The 8,200-nt window shown below is 38.1% G+C and overlaps 1 long non-coding RNA gene across 1 annotated transcript; it reads left to right on the forward strand.

The window, feature by feature from the left end:
- Window positions 1-1,513: 1,513 nt before the first annotated feature.
- On the forward strand, window positions 1,514-8,200 carry LOC109143319. Its single transcript, XR_005602942.1, has 4 exons — window positions 1,514-3,571; window positions 3,864-3,930; window positions 5,443-5,575; window positions 6,095-8,200. It is a non-coding gene; the product is annotated as an uncharacterized LOC109143319 (long non-coding RNA).

The raw sequence follows: 8,200 nt of genomic DNA on the forward strand, positions 1-8,200 counted from the left end.
GACATCTGACATTTTAAAGCAACCTCTGTAACATCTCTAAATTAAACACTCTGTCTTATTTATTAGTTTGGTTTATCTTTGCTATCATGTACCATAAAGCTGCAAGCTCTACATCTTTTCAGAAAACAAACATGACTGACAGCAATCCTTATACAGAAAAGCTGAAGCAAACCATGCTTTGAAGGATTTTCTGTTGGGGTTCATAATAGCATGGAGTTAAAAGAGAGAAAATAGGTTCCTTGGAGCATAAGATCGTAAAATGCTAATTTCAGTGACACAGTGGTGGACTGAGTAAATATAGAAAGGATTTATTATGAAGTTCTTTAGTGTTGTTGGCACTAACAGCAAATTGCTGGGCAACATTATATTGCCAAAATCCAGGAAATAGCACAAACATTGAACCACTGTATTTTCAATGACAATAATGACTGAAGCTTTGGTATTGGTTGGCATCCCCACAAAAGGCACATGTTGGCATGTTCAGGAATGTAAATGATAGATCTGCTGCTTGAAGTTTATAATTATTTAATCAAACCCAGACTGCAGAACCTGGAGGGACATCATGTATCCTTAAAGAAGAAGAAAGAGGGAGAAAGAGAGAGAGAGAAAGAAAGAAAGTCATACTTTGCAAATGACGGAATGTATTGGTCCTCTGGGTGTGCCCACCAGGCATCTGGGACTGCTGCAGAGTTCGTGGGTGATCCTTCCTGCTCGCCACATCACCATGTATTTAAGTAGCCCTTCAGAAAACAAATTGCCGACAATCTCTTTTATGTGCTGATGGAAGTCAGATCAATTATCTCTGTTTCCTTTCATGGAAGAAAGAAAATCTACAGATCAGGACAGGAAACCACTCATTTGATGAACTATTTCTACACTACTGTACACAGACACACAACCTCCCTCCTTCCCTCCTGCAGACAGACATGCACAGAGCTACAAGGCCTCCCTCTCTTCTAGACACACACAGAGAGGCACATTATTTTCAGCTCACATTTCACATTTAGATTACTATTATGGAATTTCAAGAAGACTTATTTTGTTTCCATTTCTTGGTTTAGAAAAAAAAAGAAAGAGATAATGAACATTCCGTTTTGAGAAATAAATCTCCTTGCACTCTGTGTTCTGGCTGTAAGAGCCTGAGTAGCAGAGCTCTTCTGCATTCCCAGCCCGGGCTTTGCTGCCGACTCAGCTTTCAATTTAGTCCTAGCGTGATGGAAAAAGAAAAAAGTCTTTCAAAAGCAGTAATTGTGTGTTTCTGGGGAGAGAGAACAAATTACTAAATCAAATTAGCATTACATTTCATTCCTAGACCCTAGGAGATTCAAGGATTTACATAATATACTTTCTTAAATTACGTTGTTAGTGTAAATATTAAGATTCTGCACAAAGTCCCTGAGAAGTGATGCACTGTTAGCTGATGTCATCATGCAATGTTTAAAAAAAGAAAAAAAAGGGAAGAAATGCCTTAGCTCCACATATAAACACATGATTGCACTATTTTTAAAAATAAAAGTGCAGGATTTAAATATATTCTGAATAATGTAATGTCATTAGTCCATTCACTCTGTATGCTAGGAATACTTAAATTGTTTTTTCCTTTTCTGTCTTCACAGATGAAAATATTTGCTGTAGGGTATTTCTGGATGTTGAAGATGAAATCCAGGCCCCACATAAGGCTGGAAGAGTTACTATGGGTTTCAATGGGGTCATCATTTGACTCCAAAAGGCTGTTTTTTAGAACATAATTGACTTATATCAATAAGGGTTCTCAATATTACTCCATTTCCCACCCCAAATTTTCATATCTAGTGACCTTTTCCTTATTCATATCACCAAATTCTCTGTAATTCTCTCACACTTTATTGATTTCTTTCTTACAGCACCAATTTAGGGCCATGTTTCCATGCAGGGCCCCACAGCTCATTATTTCCCTGTGGGCAGCTCTCACACACTGCCACACCAGCCAGTGGCACCAGGCTGCTGCCAGCTCAAGTTTTAAAATTCACTCTGACAAAAAAATGCTGCAGTGATCAAAATAAAATGAAAAAAGTCTTCCAAGTCTGGAGCATGTGCATTTGATAATTAATCAGAGTATAATGGAGAGAATGTTATTGTTAATTTTATAAGTTTCAGGTTCACCAAAGAGCTGCAAACGGTACCAGGAGAGATGAACTAAAATTGCATTTGTCTCCTAAGACCATATAAAGGATAGTCAGTGCTGCTGTAGTTGTTGCATTAAAACTACCCAATTGAGGAGTTAAGCCACAACAGCATAAAGAAATACACAACCGATGTTTAATTCTTTATAATTTAAAAATGACTTGAAAAGCAATACAAAACAAAGACAGCATTGAAACCTACGTGAGTCAAAAATCTTCATAACCCTAAAAAAATTACTGTAGTGTTGGGTTTTTTACGTTGGTTTCTGTAGTTCTCTCAATCCTAGAATGCTCTGTATGTGTTTTCTGTGTTTCTTACAACAAATGCTCCCCACAAATTTGTGCAATGATATGCAATATATTCAGGAAAACTAATTACTGAAGCAGAGTAGAAAGGAAAGTTATCTCTAAAGCCAGAGGGATAGAACCATTTTGTATAATGAGAGCTCACAGTCCACACAAAATTTCTTTTATTTAATCTACCTGTGTATAGAAGCCTATTATTTAAAAAGAAATAATAATTGGAAGAATGAATTCTGCAGCTGAAAGACATACTAAAGGCATGTAAATTGTGAAACATAAAGTTGCAGACGTTTTAAAACTTTTTTACTAACAATAATTATGAAGGGTGCATTTAGAGTTGTAGTATATTATGCTACCTTCTACTACCTGGCAAATGGGCATTTATATTAAAAGAGCATTAGGAAAAAATGGACAATGACCCTTTCTTCTTATCTTTTCTTTTAGCTTTCTTTTCTTGACAAGGAATGTCGAATTTGCATTTAAATTTCCTGGGGTTTGTCTGCTTGTCAGCACCAAGGCCATCTCTGTGATTCACAGGTTTTGCATTTAATGATTTTCTCAAACAAAATGAAAAACTTTCTTTTTTAGTTCTCCTTTTGAAATCTCCGGTACTAACATCAGATTTTAAATTAATGCCTGACCAATGAAAGACGTATGTTGATTTTTCAATTCAGAGTTCTTTTGAAAAATAAATTAATTATTTATAAAAACCAAAATAAACCAAAACAGGATCACTCAGGAAAGCCTTCACTCAGCAAGTAATTTATAAGGATCAGCTGGAAAGGTGAAGGAATATCTACAATGTCTGATTATACTCATATGAAAGTCATAACCTATGCACTTTTTTTTCACTGTGTTGCAAAATATTTCATTTCCTGCTAAATTTTCTAGGGGTTCTGGATATCTGCTGCTCTTTCTCAAAGCCTGAATTTTTAAATGAGGCAGATCCATTACCCAAAGCCTCATCCTCTCTGCAGCTGATCCCAAACCCAGTGAAATCAGGGGAGACCATGTGTGAAGGTCAGACATGCCACCTGTTCCATGCAGGCACGGCTTCCCTGAAACCAAAGAGCCACTCCACACCAGCAGGATAACTCCACACAGAGGTTGGTTTCAACTGGCATTTCAAAACTGGCTCAATTTCTCAACACACATAACTCTCCGTATTTGAATCATGTAGAACATGTATTTTGCATATCAATAGGTTCATTACTAATAATGTATCAAACTGTATCCCCAGTGCTGAAGACAGTCCCTGGGTAGCCCTAGTTAAGTATTAATACAAATCGAGAGAACTGGGCTTAGTTCTTAGCTCACTTATGTTCCAAAAATGTATTTCCATTTCAACACTTTCTATTTTCTTTCTTACATTTCCAAAATGACCTTGTTCTTTCCCAGATGCTGCTGCAGTCTCTGCCATAGGACAGACAAGATCAGGATCATGGGCAGCTTTTAATCAAAAAAGGTACAGACATGCCTTTGGTGGAAAAGGTGTGAGCACTGGCAGCACAAATGTACTCCTTTACTTCAGCCAAACCATGCAGATGCCCCTGGCATGGCCTTTGGAGATGTCTCAAATACGGAGTGTAACTAAAAGTGCAGTACACTGGTCTGATTGCTTATTGGAAAAACTTTTCTACCTGCTTAGAATGAGCCCTGTTGATAAATTGAGTGCTGCTGAATGAACCAGTTTGCTCAGCCAACCCTTGGAGATTGTGGCTATGCTCTTGCTCTGGAAGGTAGCATTGCATGGAACTGAGCAGACACAGCACTGTAGTGCCAAGAGTATCTGGGAATATCCAGAACCCTGGGAGGATAGATTTTGTCCCTGGGAGGACAGGAGTACAAAGCATTTAAAAATCTTACGAGGTTGCTGTTAAAACTAGAAAAATACCAAAACTGTGGTTGAAGTCCTATTTAAATTCTATTCTGCACTGTTTTCCATGATGTTTGAAAACCTGGTAATAGTTCAGCAGCCTATCTAAGAAAAAAACCTTACTTTTCTGAAAGTGGGAGTACTGACAAGATTACAGCAGCTGGGTGTCTATTACCCTAAGCTACATTGTACAGAGCTAAAATGGATCTTCCTACAGAAAGCTAATCAAGGTGGAAGAGAAAAATTGGGTTCATTAACAATCCCTGTCACTGAAAAGTCAAATCATTTTTCACTCTTTAGTTGAGTCCAATTACAGAGATATTGCTAGAAACTCTTTTTCTGTGACAGAGAGCTTTGACAGTGGTTTTTCTTTTTTGGCACTTTGCTTATTGCTCACTCACATTGCACCCATTGCTGAGTGGAGATTAACACCTGTTCCTGTTTTAACAGAAAATGATGGATGGTGCCATTACTGGCACAGCTCTCTGCGAACAAAATTAACGTTGTGTGCATTAACTTTGTAGTTACAGCAATTACCACAATTACTTTCGAATCACAGCTTGCACAGACCCTGCACCAAAGCTGAAAAACTGAGAACAGCCATCCTCCCGTTTCCTTGAAAAGGGTTGGAGGCAAAATGCAAGCTTGCTCCATGCCTCCCTTGAGCCAAGGGAAAGCTATAAAGCACCCCTCTCACTTTGCCCTCTCAGCTAGGGATTTTCATAACACTCCTCTCCAATATATATAAGGTTCTCACATTTCAGTTTATAGCTACATTTGACTCAAATATGAAATGGATATTTATAAAGCCTGAGTCAAATCTCCAGTGCTTATCTGGATTTTTGAAACCTGACCCATGTGGCTAAGTTAATGGGCACAGTTGTATTTTGGCTTTAAATATATGTGTCAGTGGTACCACTCGACATAATTCACCTCACCTGGTGTTGGCTGTTGGAGGTTTGAGTTCCAGGCTAAGCTGCTCATCAAGGTTCCCTCTAGAGCCATTGGGGATCAAGACATGTCACTCTAGCAAAGACAGAGTGCTGGTATTCGTGGCATCGGTTGCCATTCAGAAGAACCTATTTCTTTCCTGGACTATAGAGGGAGCCAAGACAACTGGCTTGGACCAGGAGCCCAGCTGTTATTTAGGATTAAATTCACAGCCATCTGATGAGGAGAAGGAAAATTGCCATCCCTAGACAGTGACTTGCTGCCTTTGAGCTGGAGCAGCCAGGTAAGCAGCTGTCTGTCCCACAGCAGCATGTTCTGCTGGATACACTTCTCTAGCAAGGTAGAGGAGTCCCTGAAAGTAACTTTTCTTCTTCTCTTGTTAGCAGGCTGAGCTCCTTAAAGTGAGATGTATAAAACTCTTAACTCATACTTTCTGAAATGTGATGCTTAAAAAGTTAGTTGTAAAAAGATCTAATACTCTTTAGATTATTAAATCTACAGCTAATAAAAACATTAGTGACAATTTTCTTCTCTGCAGCTAACTGTGAAACTCAACATCCTTTCTTTGTTTTGTGGTGAGACCAGAAAAAGTAACTTTGGGATTTAATCTGATATAAAATTTTCTCTATCACACTTTGCATAAAAATTGTTCTCACAAATATATATATTTTCCAGAAAGAAAAAACCAAAGCAATTCCCATATCACATTTCAACTAATTATCCCCATTCATACAAACCAACCCTTATATCTCCCTGTTGACAGCGCTGCGTTTTCATTTCTTCTCTTCTCTTTTTTTCCTAGTACATTTGTAGCATGTGGATCAAAGGTTTATGGATTCTCGTCTCTTTCTGAACCCACAAGCAAAGTAGCAACACAGCCAAGTTTTAAAAGTTTGCAAATCATTAAGAAACAAAACAGACAAAACACATGGTGTTCCCAAGAAACTTGAGACATGAAAGCATCTGTGCTGTGATGAACGTACACAAAATCTGTTGGGACTAGACTTGGTTGTTTAGTAGGGCCTGGAATGCACCATGATTCAGTTCTCCTGTTGCAACTTTCAGGGATCAGTCCATATATTTTGCCACAAATCCCCCAAATGCTCTCTCTGCAATGGAATTAAACTTGTCCATTACTCTGGACTGAACCTCAAATTTTTGGACTGTCTGATCTCCATCCAGATTTTAAGTACGTGCCTCATAATACATGTACTACTTAAAGCTCTGCAGAATTTCCTAGGTTTTGGGTTGTTTACAAGCTTTATGTGAAAAACTCTGTTTATTGAAGCTGGGGGGGCTTTGCCACTGCGTTCAGGATTTCCTGTTGCTGTTTCCTTGCCGTGGCCTCTCATGACAGACTGCTCCTTGTCTCCTTTCCTGTGTCTCTACCTGACACTGGTTAGCCTGGCTGCACACAGGAGCAGTGTCAGGCAGGAAGCTGAACGTGCTACTTCATGCTGGTATTGCCCTCTTTTGCCACTCTGCTCATAACCTGCTTCTCTCAGTGCCAGTCCTTTAATCAGGCTGCACTGAGGGACTAAACTGACGGTCTTATGAAAGTCTTACACCTATGTAGTTGCCTTCATCAAAATGTTTGGCAAGACTTATTTTTCCATATAGCCATCTTGACTGGCACCAATTATACTGTCATCCTTTAATTTTATACTAATTGAAGCTCTTATCAGCTTTTCCATTATATTGCTTAGGACTGATGCCAGAATAACTGCCCTGTAATTACTGTGATCCTTCTGCTTCCTCACTTTGGCTTCTGGCAGCATTGCATATTTCTACTGTTCCCTAACAACCTTTGGATTTATAGTGCATGGACTCTTCGATATAAAAATATTCATCTCAAATAGAAGGATTTTAACAGTGACTTCTCAGACAATGTGATGCAAGGGAGCTTATTATCTTTGGGCCATTTATTGTATCATCTTATTTGTCTTCAAGTACTAAACAGTAGAGTGTGTGTGTGTATCTGCATGTGTCTATTACAATATATATTATTTCTCTCTTATCTATAGTGTTAATAACACTGTTGTTTTAAACAATTCTTGCAATCTGTTCATACCACTTTAAAGATTTGCAAGGGAGACAATATAGTCCTGAAAAACACTTCCTATTTTTCTTAGTAACATATATTTCCCTAGATTTCTTTGTCATATTTCTACATTTCTTTAATTGCTAATTTATGGTACCACTGTTTAATTTGATATACATATATGTACATCCATACAAGCAAAAGAACCTTTTCCATGTTATGCAGCAATGTCGTGGCATGTTTTGGTGTTTTCTGCCAAAAAAGGGAGACATAATCACAAACATTGCTCATATGTAATCAAAGCATCAGAAAAGATGTTCTGACTGAATTTAATCCATTCTGTGCTGAATGGTGTTATTTTACAGCCCAGAGCATTTATTCTGGTGTGTTCCAGTAAAGACATAATAGGAATAATAAAACAAGATACCCTCCACTGGAACTCCTCATTTTTTCCCTTTTCCATTGTCCTTTCTTCTCCCTGTGTTTAAACATGAGTTGTTTAGCAATTCTACTTGTTCTTCTAAACTCATTCACTTTTCCTTCAAATGGTCAGTATACATCTGTCACTGCAGCAATGCACATCAACAGAGCAGCTTGAAGCTTCCCAATGACATCCTAGCAGCTGAAGCCTGCATTCTCAATTAACTGGGGTTTGGATCTCTCCTGTTTACTGCAGTTTCACAAGAGAATGGTATTTTATAAACACCTGGTAATTTAATTAAAATAAGGAGCTGGACTTTTAACAAGAGATTGGGGTTTTTTTTAAGGTTTGGCATTCAGAAATAAAACAGATGTATATTGCGCTTTTTAAGGTTCCAGGAGATCTTGTCAAAAGTGTCTGGCTTATACAGTTATTTTTATGTTATA

The sequence above is a fragment of the Corvus cornix genome, chromosome 12, assembly GCF_000738735.6.
Source record: "Corvus cornix cornix isolate S_Up_H32 chromosome 12, ASM73873v5, whole genome shotgun sequence".
NCBI classification, from domain to species: Eukaryota; Metazoa; Chordata; class Aves; order Passeriformes; family Corvidae; genus Corvus; species Corvus cornix.